General features: G+C 38.1%; 1 long non-coding RNA gene and 1 pseudogene across 2 annotated transcripts in view; both read left to right on the top strand.

Moving 5' to 3' along the window:
* The window catches only part of LOC309810232, a 219,108-nt gene that overhangs the window by 153,977 nt on the left and 43,495 nt on the right, over window positions 1-21,636 (top strand). The gene's annotated exons all lie outside the window — the stretch shown is intronic.
* LOC309810405 (heterogeneous nuclear ribonucleoprotein A3-like) lies at window positions 20,037-21,135 on the top strand (annotated as a pseudogene). Its single transcript has 2 exons — window positions 20,037-20,319; window positions 20,531-21,135. The product of its transcript is annotated as a heterogeneous nuclear ribonucleoprotein A3-like (transcript).

The raw sequence follows: 21,636 nt of genomic DNA, 5'->3' as shown, positions 1-21,636 counted from the left end.
ACACCAATAAATGGCCAACTGATTTTTGACAAGGTTGCCAGGGCAGTTCAATGGAGAAAGGATAGTGTGTTCAACAAATGGTGTTGGATCAGTTGCATATCCATATGCCCAAAAATGAACCTCAACCTGAACTTCATAGTATATGCAAAAATTAACTCAAACTGCACCAGAGATATAAATGTAAAATGTAAAACTATAAAAATTTTAGAAGATGCTTTTCATGATCAGAGTCTAAGCAATGAGCTCTTGGACCTGACACCAAAAGCATGATCCATAAGGGAAAAAATTAGATAAATCAAACCTCATCAAGGTTTAAAATGTTTGCAATATGTACATGCATCAAATTATCACATTGTACACCTTAAATTTATCAATGTTATATGTCAGTTATATCTCAATAAAGCTGGAGGGGGAAAGTTTTTAAATGTTGTTCTATGAAAGACCCTATTAAAGAGAATGCAAACAACAAGGTGTACAAACCACATATCTGACAAAAGACTAGTATTCAGAATAGATAAAGAACTCTCAAAACTCAACAGAAAAAATAAAGCAATCCAATTAGAAAATGGGAAAAAGACATGTATAGACATTTCACCAAAAAGGATATACAGATGGCAAACAAAAGCACATCAGTAGTGATTAGGTAAATGCAAATTAAAACCACAAGAGATATCACTACATACTTATCAGAATGACTAAAATGAAAAATAGTGAGCACTCTCTGCTGACAATGATGCAGAGAGACTAGATCACTCATATATTGCTGGTGAAAATATAAAGTGTACAGCCACCCTGGAAAGCAGTTTGGTAGTTTCTTAAAAACGTAAATATGCAACCACTATGTCATCAATCAGTTACACTCTTGGGGGTATTTATCTCAGAGGAATGAAAACTTATCACATAAAAACTGTATACAAATATTCATAATAACTGTGTTCATAATATAATATAATAAAACTGAAAACAACTTAGATGTCCTTCAGTGGGTGAATGGTTAAACAAATTTATAGTACATGCATATCATGGAGTATACCGCTCAGCACAAAAAGGAACAAATTATTGATATAAACAACAACTTGGATGAATCTCCAGGGAATTATGTTGAGTGAAAAAAAAGTAAATCTTAACAATTACATATTGTATGATTCTATATTATGTAACATTCTTGAAGTAACAAAATGTATGGAAATAAAGAAGAGATTAGTGGTCATCAGAGTTAAGGAGGAGGTAGGACTGGGAGGGAAGTGGGTAAGGCTACAAAAGGGCCACATGAGAGAGCCTGTGGTGATGGAATGGCTCTGTGTTTTGATTATTTCAATACCAACATTCTGGCTGTATATTGTACAAGAGTTTTGCAAGCTGTTACCATTGGCTGACACTAAGTAAAGGGAATATGGGGTTCCTCTGCATTATTTCTTGAAACTGTGTATAAACCTACAATTATCTCAAAATTTTAAATTTAATTTTAAAAAGTGCTTGCTCTGTGGAAGTTGACAGAATGAACAGACAAGCTGGAGACTGGGAGAAAATATTTACAAAACTATATCAAACAACAACTTGTATCCAGAGTATGTAATGAATTTTCAAAGCTCAATGGTAGTACAACAAGCAACTCAATTTTTTTTAAAGTGAGCAAAAGACTTGACTATAAACTTCACCAAAGAGTATATATAAGTAACATATAATCACACGAAAAGATGTTCAACATCATTAGCCATTCTAATAGGTGCACAGGGAAATGCAAATTAGGGAATTTGGGAGGCGCAAATGTTAAACCATGATGAACTACTGTTATGCACTTATTAGAATGGCCAAAATAAAAAATACTGACAGCACGAGGTGCTGCTGACAAGAATGTAAAGCAACTAGAACTTTCATATTTTGCTAGTGGGACTGTAACATGGTACAGCCCCTCTGGAAAAGAGTCTGGCAGTTTCTTTTTTAAAATTTTTATTGGAGTATACTTGATTTACAATGTTGTATTAGTTTCTGCTATACAGCAAAGTGAATCAATTATACATATTATATATATCCACTCTTTTTTAGATTCTTTTCCCATATAGGTCATTACAGAGTATTGAGTAGAGTTCCCTGTGCTATACAGTAAGTCCTCATTAGTTTTCTGTTTTATATACAGTAGTGTATACATGTCAATCCCAACCTTCCAATTTATCCCTCCCACTCCTTCCCCCCAGTAACCATAAGTTTGTTTTCTACATCTGTGACTCTATTTCTGTTTTGTAAATAAGTTCATTTGTATCATTTTTAATAGGTTCTGCATGTAAGCAATATCATATGATATTTATCTTTCTCTGTCTGACTTACTTCACTTATTATGATAATCTCTAGGTCCGTCCATGTTGCTGCAAATGGCATTATTTCATTGTTCTTTTATGGCTGAGTAATATTCCATTGTATATAAGTACCACATCTTCTTTATCCATTCATCTGTCGATGGACATTTAGGTTGCTTCCATGTCTTGGCTCTTGTAAATAGTGCTGCTGTGAACTTTGAGGTGCATGTATCTTTTTGAATTAGAGTTTTCTCTGGATATATGCCCAGGAGGTGGATTGCTGGATCATAGGGTAGTTCTATATTTAGTTTTTTTAAGGAACCTCCGTACTGTTCTCCATAATGGCTGTACCAACTTACATTCCTATCAACAGTGTAAGAGGGTTCCCTTTTCTTCACACCCTCTACAGCATTTATTGTTTGTAGACTTTTTGATGATGTCCATTCTGACTGGTATGAGGTGATACCTCATTGTAGATTTGATTTGCATTCCTCTAATAATTAGTGATGTTGAGCATCTTTTCATGTGCTTTTTGGCCATCTGTATGTCTTCTTTGGAGAAGTGTCTATTTGGATCTTCTGCCCATTTTTTTGATTGTGTTGTTTTTTTTTGATATGAGCTGCATGAGCTGTTTGTATATTTTGGAGATTAATCCCTTGTTGGTTGCTTCCTTTGCAGATATGTTCTCCCATTTTGTGGGTTGTCTTTTTGTTTTGTTTATGGTTTCCTTTGCTGTGCAGAAGACTTTAAGTTTAATAAGGTCCCATTTGTTTATATTTGTTTTTATTTTCATTACTTTAGGAGGTGGATCAAAAAAGATGTTGCTGCAATTTATGTCAACGTGTGTTCTGCCTATGTTTTCCTCTAAGAGTTTTACAGTGTCCGGCCTTACATTTAGGTCTTAGGTGCATTTCGAGTTTATTTTTGTGTATGGTGTTAGGGAGTGTTCTAATTTCATTTTTTTTACATGTAGCTGTCCAGTTTTCCCAGCACCACTTATTGAAGAGACTGTCTTTTCTCCATTGTATATTCTTGCCTCCTTTGTCATAGATTAGCTGACCATAGGTGTGTGAGTTTATCTCTGGACTGTCTGTCCTGTTCCATTGATCTATATTTCTGGTTTTGTACCAGTACCATACTGTTTTGATGACTATAGCTTTGTAGTATAGTCTGAAGGCAGGGAGTCTGATTCCTGCAGCTCCGTTTTTCTTTCTCAGGATTGCTTTGGTTATTCAGGGTCTTTTGTGTTTCCATATAAATTTTAGAATTTTTTGTTCTAGTTCTGGGGAAAAACACCATTGGTAACTTGATAGGAGTTGCATTGAATCTGTAGACTGCCTTGGGTAGTATACTGATTTTGACAATATTGATTCTTCCAATCCAAGAACATGGTATATCTCTCCATCTCTTTGTGTCATCTTCTGTTTCTTTCATAAGCATTTTATAGTTTTCAGAGTAGAGGTCTTCTGTTTCCTTAAGTAGGTTTATTCCTAGATGAGATGGTAAATGTAATTGTTGAGATGATAAATGTAAATTTTTGATGAGATGGTAAATGTAATTGTTTCCTTGATTTCCCTTTCTGATCTTTTGTTTTTAGTGTATAGGAATGCAAGAGATTTCTGTATATTAATTTTGTATCCTGCAACTTTATCCAATTCATTAATGAGCTCTAGTAGTTTTCTGGTAGCCTCTTTAGGGTTTTCTATGTATAGTATCATGTCATCTGCAAACAGTGACAGTTTTACTTCTTCTTTTCCAATTTGGATTCCTTTTATTTCTTTTTGTTCTCTGATTGCCATGGCTAGGACTTCCAAAACTATGTTGAATAAAAGTGGTGACAGTGGACATCCTTGCCTGGTTCCTGATCTTAAAGGGAATGCTTTCAGCTTTTCACCATTAAGAATGATGTTAGCTGTGGGTTTATCATATTTGGCCTTTATTATGTTGAGGTAAGTTCCCTTTATGCCCACTTTCTGGAGAACTTTTATCGTAAATGGGTTTTGAATTTTGTCAAAAGCTTTTTCTGAATCTATTGAGATGATCATATGGTTTTTATGCTTCAGTTTGTTAATGTGATATATCACACGGATTGATTTGCAAATATTAAAGAATCCTTGCATCCCTGGGTTAAATCCCACTTGATCATGGTGGACGATCCTTTTAATGTATTGTTGGATTTGGTTTGCTAATATTTTGTTGAGTATTTTTGCATCTATTTTCATCAGTGTTATTGGCCTGTAATTTTCTTTTTTTGTGATATCTTTGTCTGGTTTTGGTATCAGGGTGATGGTGGCCTCATAGAATGAGGTTGAGAGTGTTCCTTCTTTCTGCAATTTTTTGGAATAGTTTCAGAGGGATAGGTATTAACTCTTCTCTAAATGTTTGATAGAATTCACCTGTGAAGCCATCTAATTCCCAAATTAGGGAATTAGGGAGGCGCAAATATAAACCATGATGAAATACTATTAATGCACTTATTAGAATGGCTAAAATAAAAAATACTGACAGCACCAGGTGCTGACAAGGCTATAAAGCAACTAGAACTTTCCTACTTTGCTAGAGGTACTGTGACATGGTACGCCCCTCTGGAAAATAGTCTGGCAGTTTCCTATGAAGTTAAATATGCAATTACCATAAGACCTAGAATTTGTACTATTGAGCATTTATCCCAGAGGAATAAAAATGTATGTTCATTCAAACACCTATACACTAACTTTATAGTAGCAGTGTTCATGATCACCCCAAACTGGAAACAACCCACTGTCCTTTACCAGGTGAATGGATAAACAAATTGTGGTACAGCCATATAATGGAATACTACTAATTAATGAAAAAGAACAAACTATGAACACAAGCAACAACTTGAATGAATCTCAAAGACATTGTACCAAGTGAAAGAAGCCAGTCTCAAAATGTTAGCTACTATATGATTCTATTTATATGACATTCTTGAAAATACCATACTATAGTGATAGAGAACAGTGTTTGACAAGGGTTAGGTTGAGAGAGTTTTAGGAGTTTGAGGAGCTGTTCTAGATTCTGAATGTGGTGGTAACTATTTAAATCTGTATGTGTTTTAATATTCACTGACCTGTACACCAAAAAGAGTCAAGTTTATTCAATGATATTTTGTTTAAAATTGTTTAAAATGCAAAAAATATATATACACTCCCAGTATCTGACCAATCCTCATCAGCCTCTATTGCCACCTGGTCCCGGCTACCACCATCTATCTATTGCATTATTTTATTTTTTTATATAAATTTATTTATTTTATTTATTTATTTTTGGCTGTGTTGGGTCTTCGTTGCTGCGCACGGGCTTTCTCTAATTGCAGTGAGCAGGGGCTACTCTTCGTTGCAGTGCGCGGGCTTCTCATTGCAGTGGCTTCTCTTGTTGTGGAGCACAGTCTCTAGGTGAGCCAGCTTCAGTAGTTGTGGCCCACGGGCTCAGTAGTTGTGGCTCGCAGGCTCCAGAGCGCAGGCTCGGTAGTCGTGGCGCATGGGCTTAGTTGCTCCGCGGCATGTGGGATCTTCCCGGACCAGGGCTTGAACTTGTGTCCCCTGCATTAGCAGGCAGATTCTTAACCACTGTGCCACCAGGGAAGCCCCTATAGTAGCCTTGTTACCGGTCTCCCTACTTCTTCTCTTTCAAACATGTGTCGAATAATGTCTCTCTTCAGCTCCAGAGCCTTCACTGGGTCCCAGTTTCTCTCAGCATAAAAACTGAAGTCTTTACCACTACCTAGATGGCTGTCAGGTCCCCCAGGAACCTCTCTGACCTCTTCTTCTGTGAGTCCTCCTCACTCACTGTGCTCCAGATGCACTAGCTCTCTTGCTGCTCCTTGAACATGCCAGGCCTTTGCACTGGCTGCTTCCTCTGCCTGGAACATCCTTCCTCCAAATAACCAAATGGCTCCCTTCCTTACTTCATCCTATTCTTTGCTGAAATGCCATCTTCTGTGTGTGTGACCTACTCTGACCACTCTATTTAAAATTACATCTCTCCCTGCGTCCTCCCCTTCCATTTACAGCTTACCATTTCTCCACAGCACTTATCATCTTCTAACATACAGCATTATTTATTAGTTAATACATTTCGTTTCTGTCACCCCCAACACAAACACACGGGTGTAAGGTCTTTGAGGGCAGAGCTTTTCCTGTTTTGCTCACTAATGCACCTTCAATGACTGGCACATAGAAGAGTGTCAATAAATATTTGTGGAATGAAGAAATGAAGGAGGGAGAGAGAGAGAGAAGGAAGGAGAGAAAAGGTTAATTTGTTATTAGCCATGTGAGAAAAGGGGAAGGACAAGGACGGCATCACCGGAAGAGCCGGTGACTCAGCAAAGGCCAGTAAACTAGAGCAGTGTGAGTGCTCACAGGGCAGGAGCACAGGGCAAGGCCAGAGCGGGCACTGGGAATCAGCCTTAAATGTCACAATAAAGAATTTGGTCTTTATCTTTAGGTTGAAAGCATTTAAGTGACTGAGAAACCTAATGATATTTGTGGAGAGTCAATTGGGTGAGGGCAGTGAGCTAGTTAAGAGGCTGATTGTAATCTAGTAACTAGTTATTTAAGCAAAAGTGTTGACCTGAACTAAGACTGTGGTAAAATCAACAACACAAGGGGGCACATTCCAGAATCTTTAACAGAATCAGTAGAACCTCTGTTAAGTGTGAGAAGGGTAAGAAATCGAGGATGCTCCCACCACCCACCCACCCAACAAATTCTTCCTTGTGCCTCTAGGAAGGAGAGCACAGATGAATGGCTTTAACAAAAGAGGATGAGTCCAGAAGCAAATTACTTGTAATGTAGTGAACACACTACTCTTTCCCATCTCGGTGCCTTCAACCATCGGGGTTGTTATGTCCAGAGTACCCATCTCATCCATCTTGCTACCTCCTACCTCAGCTTTCAACTCGCAGACCCTGACTCAGCTTATAAATATTATGAAAAATATACCCAAAGATTTTGGTAACTATCAGGAAAGACAAGATGTAGGAACTGATAATGCAGTTATTGGACAGCTTATGGAGATGGAGATTGATCCCATTTAAAAAGCATATATTTTCCATACCAGCAGATTTCTGTCCAAGAAATATGTTATTGTAATGTAAGTGGCCCATAAGGCTCATACTGTTATAATGAGTTTACACAGGATGCACTGGGGTTATAAAAATAAAAACATTAGCTTTGCACTGTCAATGCCAAATGTAAATACAGTGATTCTATGTGTTCCCTTGATATTTGCCCTTGAGCAAGTTTTCAACCCACTTTTGCCTCTGTCTTCTCATCAAAATTGACAAAATGATCTCTCAGGGCTATTACAGCTCTAAAAATCAGGAATTTTTCTTTTCTTTCTTTGTGAAGAGTCAGAGCAGGCACTATGCATATTTTACAGATGGTGGAAAACCAAGGCTCCAGAGGATACTCCCCTTTGAACAGACCTGAATAAGAGCCCACCTCCCCCGCTACCCTGATACCTGTTCCCATGGGCTACCCAACATCCAACTACTGCAACATTAAAAACAATCATGTTTTTAAAACTATAAGGATAACTTGATTGTATGATATTTTAAAATTTTTCCAATACAAAAAAGGAAATTTTTATTTTGCTCTTTTGCAGCTAAAATAAGTTTAAGTCAAGTTTCAGCCTAGAGGGTTTTTGTTCTTGTTTTTGTTTTTTTTGGCTATTGCAAAATAATGGAAAGTGACTGACTCAGATTTAACTACTATGAGGGTTTGGACTCTTAAGAAACAACAAAGTGAATTAGGTATTTTAATAGATATTTATGTGAAGGGGATCATTAAAAAGATTGAAAAAGAATGTTAAATATGAAAAGATGTTATAGAGCATAGAGCGTTATTTGGTTGGAAAATGCTGTAGTTATTTTAAAAATAAATTAGTTTTACATGTTATGTTTTAAAGACTTAAATCTGATAAAAAGTTTCATAATAAAAAGCAGTATAATGACAGAAAGAAAACCATAGATCCAGGAAGCTCAGAGAACACTATTTAGGAAAATACCTAAAACTCTATAAAATAAAAACAAAGAGAAAATCTTGAAGGAAGCCGGAGAGGTGGGGGGAGGAACCTCATCTATAAAGGAACAAGGATAAGAATGACATCAGACCTTCCTTCAGAAACCATGCATGCAGAAAATAACAAAACCACCAACCTAGAATTCTGTATCCAGTAAAATTATCCTTCAAAAGTAAAGGAAAAATAAAGATTTTCACAGGCAAAAATTGAAGGAATTTGTCATCCATAGATCTGCCTGGCACGAAATGTTAAAAAATATTCTTCAGAGAGAAGGAAAATGATTAGGTCAGAAACTCAGATCTACATGAAGAAAGGAAGAGCATTAGTGAAGGAATAAATAAAGGGACTTCTCAGTTCCCGCCTCTGAGATACTGGAGCCATGCCAAGCACCCAGATTCTCCTACCCATGCTGAATAAGTCAGACACGAGCACGATGAATTGTTGGGCTTAAAAAGGAAGAGGAGACAACTTGCTGCTTTCTTGCCCCACAGCTGCAACCTCTGCCTTTAAAGATACAGGAATGTGAAGTAAGTCAGAAAAAGAAAAACAAATACCATATGCTAACACATATATATGGAATCTAAAAAAAAAATGGTTATGAAGAACCTAGAGGCAGGACAGGAATAAAGGCGCAGATGTAGAGAATAGACTTGAGGACACGGGGAGGGGGAAGGGTAAGCTGGGGACGAAGTGAGAGAGTGGCATGGACTTATATATATACCACCAAATGTAAAATAGATAGCTAGTGGGAAGCAGCCACATAGCACAGGGAGATCAGCTCGGTGCTTTGTGACCACCTAGAGGGGTGGGATAGGGAGGGTGAGAGGGAGACGCAAGAGGGAGGAGATATGGGGATATATGTATATGTATAGCTGATTCACTTTGTTATAAAGCAGAAACTAACACACCATTGTAAAGCAATTATACTCCAATAAAGATGTTTAAAAAAAAAACCCACAAACCTATTGAAAAAATAAAAAATAAAATAAATAAAGATACAGGAATGTACTTAGCAGGCTATCTGGGCTCATGGAAAAGGAATCTACTGCAAAGAAACTGGGCAAAACTGTAAATAAGAAATAAAATTATGCTGAAAGCTATCTTCCCCTTAACTTTACAGATTTTAATGATATACCTTATTGTGTCTTACACAATGGAACAGTTTCATATAGTATCATGATGCCAGCTAAGTCGTCCGTTGAGACCAATCATTCAGAGTTTAAGGACAAAAGAATTAATGTTTTAAGTGTAGACTTTAATGAGCTCTTTAAAAACCAAAAATTATAATAGGTTTTCAAACTAGAAATGAAAAGTCCACTGAAGCATCCTATAGGTTTTAATTTCTTGTAATGTAAATACCAATTGCTATAACCCACATAAAAAGAAAGCACTTCAGGTGTCCCTTTTTAAAAAAAAAAAGAATAAAAGAGTCTTGAGACCAAAAAGTGAGAAAACCACTGTGTTTTATCTCTAGCTTTCATAGATTCATTTCTTGCTATTACCTCATAAAGAGCCATTTTAATGGAATCCCAAGCACCTATACAAATCCCTGGCTGGGCCTAGGTTTCTGGTCCTTCTAGCTCAGAAAGTTGGTTTTTGATGACCTGAGGGACTTTTACCAGAGTTAGTTTTTTCCCTCTTTGGCTTTTTGTCTGTTTTGTTTCCTTTTCTTTCCTCTGCTTTGTTTTTTCTTTTACTCATTTTTTCTTTTCTTTTTTCTTTTTTTTTGTGGTGGGGGGGAACCACTTTATTGAGGTATGATTGACATACAAAAAGCTGTACACATTTAATGTTCACAACCTGAGGAGTTTGGATATATGTGTATACCCATGGGGGGAGGGGAACTATAAATGGAGCTTACTTAATTACATCTATATAAATAGTGTTCACTACAGAACTAATAATCTGATAGGATCAAGACCCCTTTTCTAAAGAGTCCAATATCATGACTGCTGTGCTCCTACAATTCAGTTGGAATGGATTTCCCATTTTTGTGCTCTTCCATTTGCCTTAACTATATTCCCAAGGTCTCAATCATACCTTCTGTTCTGTTGATTCTTATTTCTTGAAGAACTCCCTCCCAGAGCCATTAATCCTCATATTCCCAACTGGACCAGTTGCTTTCAGGTCTGCTGCACAGTTACCATTCTAGAGGAGGAATGTCAGTACTCTCAAATTGGATTAATTGTTCCTGAAAGCTTCTTAATAATTATTACTACAAAAATGCTTTGTAACCATAATGCTGCCTGACAAACAGCCCTGACATCTCAGTGGCAACAACAAACATTTACTGTTCTCACTCTGCTTCAGAATGTGGGTTGAATTCAAGACTGCTCCATGTGTCTTTCATGTGGTACCAGCAGCTATTTGGGGCACGCTTTTCTCATGGTAGATGGAAGAAGAAAGAGAAAGACCAAGACATGCCAAATAAGCACACTGAAAGCCTCTGCTCATGCGGCATCTACCAGTGTCCTACTAGCCAAAGCAAATCATATGGGCAACCCCAACATCAAAGGAGTAGGGAAATGTAGACATGAATGTATACGTCAATGACAGGGGAGATGTGAACAATAGGAAGCAATAGTCCAGTCCACCAAAGGAGCATATGCCTTACTCATTACTCTTTTGTTTTGGTGGAGAATACCCTCTAGTAACTTCCTAAGAAAAGATGTATGGAACATGTCTGAAAATGTATTCTATCCTCCTACCTAATGGTTAAAAAACCTTGAGAGCCTTGCTCCATTATCTTCCAATACCCAGTGCTGCTGATGAGAAGCTTCTTGCCAGGCAGTTATTTTGTAGGTGCCTCTTTTTTTCTCTCTCCGTACTCTTTACCCCTGATGTCTTAAAATGCCTCAATGAGACAGATATAGGTAATTTTTCCTTTATTGTGCCAGGCTGTAGGTTCTCTCCAACTGACAGACTTTTAACAAATCTTCCTGTTTTGCTGCACAACTCTTTCCTGACCTCCTCTGCATCAAATGTTTCCAAGTGTGGTGACTTATACCACTCCAGGTATAGTATAGGCTGCCACTTTCTCCAATATGCTTCATCAACTTTCTATATTTCATAAACCTCTTGAATCCCCTTGTCCACTGATGATCCTTGTCTTACTCTCTTCATGTTGTGGAGTGAGAGCACTTAAAACATTTTTTTGCTGTAGTTTTATTGGTGTCTCAGGAGGGAGAAGTAAGAAAATGGTGCACCTAGGTCATCATGTGACTCACTAGTCTCAATATTTTATTTTTCTGAACACTTTTTACATTTAAATATAGACTATTTAAAATATTTGTAAAACGTTTGTCTGTACCAGAGAATGTAACATATCTAAGACTAGTATTTTAAAACCTGACTATATTAGCATTCAGATGTTCAAAGGTAATTAGTTTGAATATGATTATTTACTTTACAGAAGAATTTGAAACATTACCAAAGATAACCAGTTTCTCTAAGGTAGCACTGTTCAATACAGTTTTTGTTTTGTTTTGCTTTTTGCGGTACGCGGGCCTCTCACTGTTGTGGCCTCTCCCGTTGTGGAGCACAGGCTCCGGATGCGCAGGCTCAGCGGCCATGGCTCACGGGCCCAGCTGCTCCGCGGCATGGGGGATCTACCCATACCGGGGCATGAACCCGTGTCCCCTGCATCGGGAGGCAGACTCTCAACCACTGCGCCACCAGGGAAACCCTCAATACAGTTTTTTGCAGTGATGGAAATGTTCTCTGTCTGTGTTGTTTAATACAATGGCTACAAGCCACATGTGGCTATTGAACACTTAAAATGTGGCTGGTGCTGCTACTGAGGAACTGAATTTTTTAATTTTATTTAATTTTCACTGATTTAAATTTAAATAGCCACATGTGGCTAGCAACTCCCTTATAGGACAATGCAGCATGGATCTAGAATTTTATTAAATTCACAAAATTAGGGGTGGGATAGGGAGGGTGGGAGGGAGGGAGACGCAAGAGGGAAGGGATGTGGGAACAGATGTATATGTATGACTGATTCACTTTGTTATAAAGCAGAAACTAATTAAAAAAAAAAGGGAAAATAAATAAATAAGTAAATAAATAAATTCACAAAATTAAAAATATGTTTTTAGGCATGCATCACTTATATAAAGAAAATTATACCTGAAAGAGATAGACATGAGAAATCTTATAAGATATATGGGCAGTATAAAGTTATGTTTATGATTTTTACACCAAGGAATATACTCATTCACTCAGTAAATATTTCAAGGGCACATACCATGTGTGAAAGCACTATGCCAGGTTTCAGGGTTACAAAAATGCAGACACACAAAGCACCTGCCCCCAAGAATATTTCAGTCTACTGAGGAATCAGACATGCAAACCAGCCAGCAAATACAATCAGAAGATTACCTTACCTGCATATGCTGGGAGTGAGAGGAGAATGTTCCGTTATCCAGGCAGTAGCATTTGAGTTCTGACTCAAAGCTGAGATTAGTGAGTAGGACACTTCAGACAGAGTAAGAACAGCAAGGGTACAGGCATGGAGACAGGTTGCAGAAAAGCGAGACACCTGGTATTGCTAGAAGCTACAGTGCAATTGTGGGAAAATCAGGACAAGAGACTGACCAGTTAGTTAGGCAGAGTGACAAATCACTGCAAAGTGAGAAGAGCCACCCCACTCCCACTGAGGATAGATAAAGTATAAACCTGATAGGGTGTAGACTTTTTGAGTTGGAAGAATGGTAAACTTATTATATGTTCTGACTCAACCCTCTCCATTGTCAGTCAACAAATATTTTTTGATATTCTCCTAAATCTTTTTTTACACTGATGATTGGCTTTAGGAACTTTTCATTTTTCCTTTTTTCTTTTTCTTCCAGTCTTATTGAGATATAATATACAACACTATATAAGTTTAAGATGTACAGCATAATGATTTGACTTACAGACATCATGAAATGATTACCACAGTTTAGTGAAATCCATCACTTCATATAGATACAAAATTAAAGAAATAGAAAATTTTTTCCTTGTGATGAGAACTCTTAAGATTTACTCTCTTTACAACTTTCATAAATAACACGCAGCAGTATTAATTATATTTATCATGTTGTACATTATATCCCTAGTACTTATTTATCTTATAACTGGAAGTTTGTACTTTTTGACTACCTTCATCCAGTTACCTCTCCCCCCCAACCCCTCTGGTAACCACAAATCTGATCTCTTTTTCTGTGAGTTTGTTTGTTTGTTTTTGAGGCATACTTGACCTACAACACATTGTTAGTTCCTGGTACAAAACATAGTGATTCAATATTTCTATACATTTCAAAATGATCACCATTATAAGTCTAGTTACCATCTGTCACTATACAAATATACTACATAACTGTTAACTGTATTTCCCACAATGTACACTTCATCTCTATGACTCATTTATTTTGTAACTGGAAGTTTGTACCTCTTAATCTCCCTCACCTATTTCTCTCCTCTTCCTACTCCCCTCCCCTCTGGCAACTGCCTGTTTGTTCTCTGTATCTATGACTCTGTTTCTGTTTGGTTATATTTGTTCATTTGTTTTGTCTTTTAGATTCCACATATAAGTGAAATCATACAGTATTTTTCTTTCTCTGTCTGACTTACCTCACTTCACATAATTCCCTCTGGGTCCATCCACTTTGTCACAAATGGCAAGATCTCTTTTCTTTCTATGGCTGAGTAATATTCCATTTTGTGTATGTGTGTGTTTGTGTGTGTGTATATCTATGTATACCACATCGTCTTTACCCATTCATCTATTGATGGGCACTTGGTTTTCTTCCATATCTTGGCTCTTGTAAATAATGCTGCACAGGAGTGCATATATCTTTTTGAATTAGTGTTTTTGTTTTTGTTTTTGTTTTTTGGATAAATAGCCAGGAGTGGAGTTGCTGGATTAGGAACTCTTTTTAAGTAGCTGGTGAAAAAGTACATTTTAACCCAGCATCAACTGGAATGAGAGCAGATTCCTAATTAGAGACCTGCCACTCAACAAACACATTTAAAATGATGATGAATATCATACTACAGACTTTTGCAGCTCCAGAAAACACAGGATTTAACTCCAACATGCAACTGCAGGATAACAGAAGTCATTCCAGTTGCCCTTGAACTTTCCAATAAATCACAAATGTGCTTGTGCTAATTACCTATCGACAGGCACATCTAATCATCTTATCCACTTTTCAAGTTTACAATTTTTATTTATTTACATCAGCACTATTTGAATCTGGTGAAATTTGGGCATTTGGAAAATGAATTCCTCTAAACAGTTACTTCTCCCTGAGAATCTGATACCACAGAGAATGGTAACTTTTGGCATAAGTGTTCTAGGGAGAGTCAGGGAATGGAGAAGAGATCTAGCCCGAGATTTCTATATGCTTTAAATTTCTCTGAACCAAGACATAACGAAGTACAGAGTATCATTCCCTGGTCCTTTAAACACACACACACACACACACACACACACACACACAGAATCACTAAAATATTCTCAGTTAGAGTCAGTGAAAATAAAGTCCTGGGTTAGCACAGTGAGTTTTAAAAAATAATAAAAAATACTTACCAAGGTGTCATGACCCCATCTTATTGTTGAGTTCATCTTTTCCATTCTAAATCCCTATTTTCTGTTTATAACTTACTCCAAAATGTTCCTTTTGACCTTTGGGTCTGATATTTCTCTTGCCTCATCTCAATCCAAAGGTGAATTTATTTGCAATTTGAACTAAATCTCTTCAGTTATTTCAGTTACTTGAGTTTGAAGAAAATACCTGCTTTGTGCTTTCAGAAATTGTTCAGATTTTTTTTCCAAATATTTTAAGTTCAAATAGCTTAAAAATGACTTTGTTGGGCTTCCCTGGTGGCACAGTGGTTGAGAATCTGCCTGCTAATGCAGGGGACACGGGTTCGAGCCCTGGTCTGGGAGTATCCCACATGCCGCGGAGCAACTAGGCCTGTGAGCCACAACTACTGAACCTGCGCGTCTGGAACCTGTGCTCCGCAACAGGAGAGGCCGCGACAGTGAGAGGCCCGCGCACCATGATGAAGAGTGGCCCCCGCTTGCCACAACTAGAGAAAGCCCTCGCACAGAAACGAAGACACAACACAGCAAAAATAAATAAATAAAAATTTTTAAAGTGACTTTGAAGCTATAGAATTAGAATGGCTGTGCTAAAGATCCAATTTGAAAGGAGTTGGTTAAGAAATTTGGATTAAAGAACCAGAAATGATGAGGCTCCACAGCATGTAATTACATGGAGGCAAGTACGCATCCTCTCCCATCAGCCGTCTTGCACATGCATGTGACAGTAGTAACAAGAGAGGTCAAAACCTACCCCCCAAGATCAATTTAAAGTGCATGTCTGACTTCTAAAGTTTTGACAGAATAATAAAACGGTCCCAATTCCCACAAAGGACATATTCATATGCAAGGAACATCCATGTGATTTTTGCTGGAACTTGGAGAATATGATGCAAAATATACTACTGGGACTTGAATCCTCTGGATTCTAGCTCAGGTTTTCTCCTGACTTTTATTTATGACTCTAAGTTGGGCCTCTAATCTTGCTTCATCATTCTGTCTACAGAATGAAAGATGACCTGATATGTGATCATGCTGAAAAGAATTAACCATACCATCTATGCTTTTCAAGGGCATTCCTTTCAATAAATAACTTTATTTCACACCTACTGAAAGCCAGGCTCTGTGCTAACTAATGCTGTGTGTATGGAGATGGAGAAGACAAAGATGCTCACTCAGGAAATTCCCTGAATATGGAAGAGGATGATGAAGTATAATAGTATAGAATAAATATAAACATTGATTATTTTCAATAAAGACAGATAACTTGAGTCTATTGCTTTCACTAAAAGAAAGCAAAAGAGAGATGGACAAGTAGACAGAGAGTAGACAGATAAAGATACAGATCTAGACATAAATTCCTATATGCCTAAAATGGAAAATTTTTAAATTCTACATACTCACCATCAACCCCTCCTCACCTCCAGTCCAATCCAGGCCTTCCAGATAATAAACATACAATCTAAAAAAATCAGCATGCTCGCTAAACAAATGCATTTTTAGGACAAGTCCCTTAGCTGCTCAGTCATCCTCTTCCCAACCAGATTGTTTCCTCCAAGCCACTCCTACTCAGGAATTCTGGAGTTCTCAAAAAAGGGCCCATCCTAACAGTGCCTCCAGATAATTATAGTAAAAAAATTATCTGGTCCCTCTGTCTGAAATTAAACTCTTTATCCTTCAGACTTCCAATGCATTTATACTTGCCTCTCCTAGAACAACTACTGCTTTCCCTAGATTCTTTTTTTTTAAACATACATTTAATATTTATTTATTTTATTATTTATTTATTTTACTATTTTTGGCTGCGTTGCATCTTAGTTACGGCGCGCAGGATATTTGTTGCAGCATGCTGGGTCTTTTGTCGCAGCGCACGGGCTTCTCTCTACTTGTGGCATGCGGGTTTTCTCTCTTTAGTTGTGGCATGTGGGCTCCGGAGCACATGGGCTCTGTAGTTTGCATCATGCAGCCTCTCTAGTTGAGGCGCACAGGCTCAGTAGTTGTGTCATGTCGGCTTAGTTGCCCTGCGGCATGTGGGATCTTAGTTCCCCAATCAGGGAGCGAACCTGTGTCCGCTGCATTGGAAGGCGGATTCTTTACCACTGGACCACCAGAGAAGTCCCTCCCTAGATTCTTAATCACAGTTTTTTTCACATTTTAAAAATCATCCCTGGTGATGCAGTGGATAAGACTCTATGCTCCCAATGCAGGGGGCCTGGGTTTGATCCCTGGTCAGGGAACTAGATCCCACACGCATGCCTCAACTAAGAGTTCACATGCCACAACTAAGGAGCTGGCGAGCCACAACTAAAGAGCCCTGGAACCGCAAGTAAGGAGCCCGCCTGCCACAACTAAGACCCGGGGCAACCAAATAAATAAATATATATATATATATATATTTTTAAAATTAAATCATTGTACATCTTGCAGTCAATGGGTACATTTACTTTAAGGTTTCTTTTTTCCCAAGATTATGTTATTTATTTATTTTTTTGGCTGCATTGGGTCTTCGTTGCTACACACGGGCTTTCTCTAATTGCAGCGAGCTAGGGCTACTCTTCATTGCAGTGCACGGGCTTCTCACTGGGTGGCTTCTCTTGTTGCAGAGCACAGGCTCTAGGCACACGGGCTTCAGTAGTTGTGGCACACAGGCTGAGTTGCTCCGTGGCACATGGGATCTTCCTGGACCAAGGATCAAACCTGTGTCCCCTGTATTGGCAGGCAGATTCTTAACCACTGCAGATTCTTCCCCGTCAGGGAAGTCCCCCAAGAATATGTTATGAAATTGGTAGTGCATCTTGTGCTGATTCATTAATTCAACAAACATTTTTTGAGCACCTGCTGTGTACTAGGCTTGATGCTAGGCACTTGGGCCATATCTCACAGCCCTTGAAGACCTGTATCTCATGACAGTTTCAAAATTTATCAAATGCTAGGCAAATTCAAAGCAGCTGGAGAATCTTGCTCCTAAAATCTGGATTCAAAATCTGTTGACTTCTTGATTTGGATTTTTATATGCATATTAAAGTGACTTTTAAAAATCTTACAATAATGTCATTCTAAATGAAGTGAGGTTTCGGAGCTGAGACGCAATGAACACATTACAGTGTGTGCTGTGGTAATGTAGAGCCGCTATCCACACAGATGGTATTGATTTTCATTTCCTGTGAAGCTGAATCAACATGTTGTGGCTAATGTCTACATAATTTAATGTATTGAATAAAATGTACCATTTCTCTCTACTGGGGGATAAAAGGTCTTACTTGACTGTGGTACCTTGTGCTCTAAAAGCCACAACAGACATGTTTAACAATCCTTAGTTATTAAAAATCAACCTAAGAAAATCTGTCCTGTTTCTTAAAAAAAAACATAATTTTTCTTTAACTCTTTTTTTTTTTAATATCAGAGTAGAAGAAAGGAAAGGCAAGTGTTAATAGAATTTTCTCTTAGGCTAACGTGTTTTGCAGATAAAATTCCATTATGGTGCCAACATCATAAGATAGCCACAAAATGCCTGGAAGGATATACGGCAAGAATCAACAAGCTAAGGCATCAGTACCAAATGGGATGCTCTGTTCCTCAGGGTCCATGGCAGGGCTAAGAGGGGCCCTCCCTTCCTGTACCCCTCATTGGCCTCCCTCCTGGATGACCAGGGCTCTCATCTGACTCTCTGACTGTCTGAAGCCACTCACTGCAGCACCTCCCATGTCAGTCTCCTATGTTACAGTCTCTGCATTTATTAAAAAGGAGACAATTATCCTCAGTCTGCCAACCTCACAAGATTTTTGTGGGGAATCAGATTAAATAACTTATGTGAAAACACTCATAAAGTTGTAAAGTGTAATACAAATGTACATCATACTTTAAATGGTATTATCGTTTTCTTATTATCACTCAGTGTTTGGAGCATCTTGCTCCAAAATTACCTGCTCCCCTGACCATAAAAACTATGAGTCCTTTGAATCTGATTGGTCAGTGATTCAGTTTTCTTGCTGCAGAACCTTACAATAATGTGTGAATGAATGATAATTTTTAAAAGGACATCAGAATTGATAAAACGTGATGGGAGAAAGCAGTTTTTGTATATTGGTATGTTGGCCATTTTATCACCATCAAACAAACAGTGGTTAACAACCACTAAGAGAATTTTTATTTTGCCCACTCATCTTCTTCTTCAGATCTCCCCAGAGAAGTGTCTTTCCTTGCTATTAGGTGATACAAAATTGGGAGAAGAGGGAGGACTGAAAGGAGGAGAGGCTCTTTGTCTATGGGGCAGGAGTTTAAGGTGAATCAAATAACTGACTGAGTAGGTGTGAAAGCAAAGAGGGTTTAAGAAGTGTTGCTAAAGGCTATGTGTCCTCTTCAGAGGGTTGGTTAAGTATAAGTAAGGAGACTGAGCATATTAGATTTTTTTCAGCTTCCAGGCTTTGACTGCTATACTGCTGTAAGACTGGACCACATGTGTCATAGCTTCATATCAACATTTATTTAACACTGAACTAATGCCAGATAATATATGTAATCACTTTTCATACATTATCCTATTTAATATTTACTCTAATCCTGCAAAACATGCTACTGCACCCAGTTTTATACATGAGGAAAACCCAGGCTTGAAGTTAGAGCCTACCACAGTAACACAACTAGGATGTTTCAAAGCCAGGACTTGAATTTCAGAGACTGACCTCTCAATCACTCACTGTACAATGTCATGCAAACCAGTACCCCTCCCCCATTGGTAGATTGTACAGGAGAAAGGACTTTGATCAGCTGTGATGAGGGATAGTAGGGGAGAAAAGTGGAGTCTTTAGTTTCCCTTCTCTAATCAAGTTGGTGCCTCAAGTTCAGGAAAACAGAGTTGCAACAGCCCTCATTTCTGTAGGTTAGTGACAACTTTGCTATTTATTGTTAAAGAAGCTGAATAATGGTGTACCAGATGGTACGCAGAAATAGCTTTTGAAATAACATTCAAAAAGAATACAAGAGCCAACACCTACATTCCATACAAGCAAAAAAGGAAGCTGCCTACATGAAATTAAGTTACTTGACTACACTTAAAGCAGAGGCGATCTTGAACTCCATTTGGAAGAGGTGAGTCCAGTCTCAAAATGCAGGACCATGATCCAAAGGAACAAGAATAGTTGAGAAAACTGTTTATTGGTGGTCGGAGCTTTGAAACTACAGATGATAGCTTAAGAGAACATTTTGAGAAATGGGGCACACTTACAGATTATGTGGTGATGAGAGACCCCCAAACAAAATGTTCCAGAGGCTTTGGTTTTGTGACTAACTCTTGCGTTGAAGAGGTGGATGCAGCAATGTGTGCTCAACCACAAAAGGTTGATGCCCATCTAACAGTGAAGAAAATTTTTGTTGGTGGTATTAAAGAAGATACAGGGAAGCAGCTGCATGGCACAGGGAGATCAGCTCGGTGCTTTGTGACCACCTAGAGGGGTGGGATAGGGAGGGTGGGAGGGAGATGCAAGAGGGAGGAGATATGGGGATATATGTATACATATAGCTGATTCACTTTGTTATACCTCAGAAAGTAACACAACATTGTAAAGCAATTATACTCCAATAAAGATGTTAAAAAAAAAAGATACAGAAGAATATAATTTGAGAGACTACTTTGAAAAGTATGGCAGGATTGAAACCATAGAAGTTATGGAAGACAGGCAGAGTGGAAAAAAGAGAAGATTTGCTTTTGTAACTTTTGATGATCATGATACAGTTGATAAAATTGTTGTTCAGAAATACCACACTATTAATGGGGATAATTGTAAAGTGAAAAAAGCCCCTTTCTAAACAAGAAATGCAGTCTGCTGGATCACAAAGAGGTCATGGAGGTGGATCTGGCAACTTTATGGGTGGTGGAGGAAACTTTGGAGGTGGTGGAGGTAACTTTGGCTGTGGTGGAAACTGGTGGAAGAGGAGGCTGGTGGTGGTAGACCTGGATATGGAAACCAAGGTGGTGGATATGGAGGCAGTGGTGGAGGATATGATGGTTACAATGAAGGAGGAAGTTTTGGAGGTAACTATGGTGGTGTTGGGAACTATAATGATTTTGGAAATTATAGTGGACAACAGCAATCAAATTATGGACCCATAAAGGGGACAGTTTTGGTGGAAGAAGCTTGGGCAGTCCCTATGGTGGTGGTTATGGATCTGGTGGTGGAAGTGGTGGATGGTAGCAGAAGGTTCTAAAAACTCAGAAGAAAAGGGCTACAGTTCTTAGCAGGAGAGAGAGCAAGGAGTTGTCAAGAAAGCTGCAGGTTACTTTGAGACAGTCATTCCAAAAGCATTAGAGCAACTGTAAAATTCTGCCACAGAAGGAACGATGACCCATAGTTAGAAAAGGTACTACAGCTTAACAGGAAACCCTTCTTTTTCAGGACTGTCATAGCCACAGTTTGCACAAAATGCAGCTACTTATTAATGCAATGTAGTGTCAATTAGATGTACATTCCTGAGGTCTTTTATCTGTTGTAGCTTTTTCTTTTTCTTTTCATTATATCAGTTATATTGCCCTGTAAATTGTGGTAGTGGTACCAGGAATAAAAAATTAAGGAATTTTTAACTTTTCAAAACAATAAAAAACAAATATAAAGTAGGGGCATTCCCTGTTACAGATATCTTTGTAACTGGCAGATTAATTCATAAGTAATCCCAAATTTAGACATTATGATCAATCAAATCTATAGCCAT

Source organism: Mesoplodon mirus (assembly GCF_964341445.2).
Source record: "Mesoplodon mirus genome assembly, chromosome: 9".
In the NCBI taxonomy this organism is placed as follows: Eukaryota; Metazoa; Chordata; class Mammalia; order Artiodactyla; family Ziphiidae; genus Mesoplodon; species Mesoplodon mirus.
The sequence above is the reverse complement of the archived record's forward strand: the minus strand, read 5'-3'. Positions and strand labels throughout refer to the sequence as shown.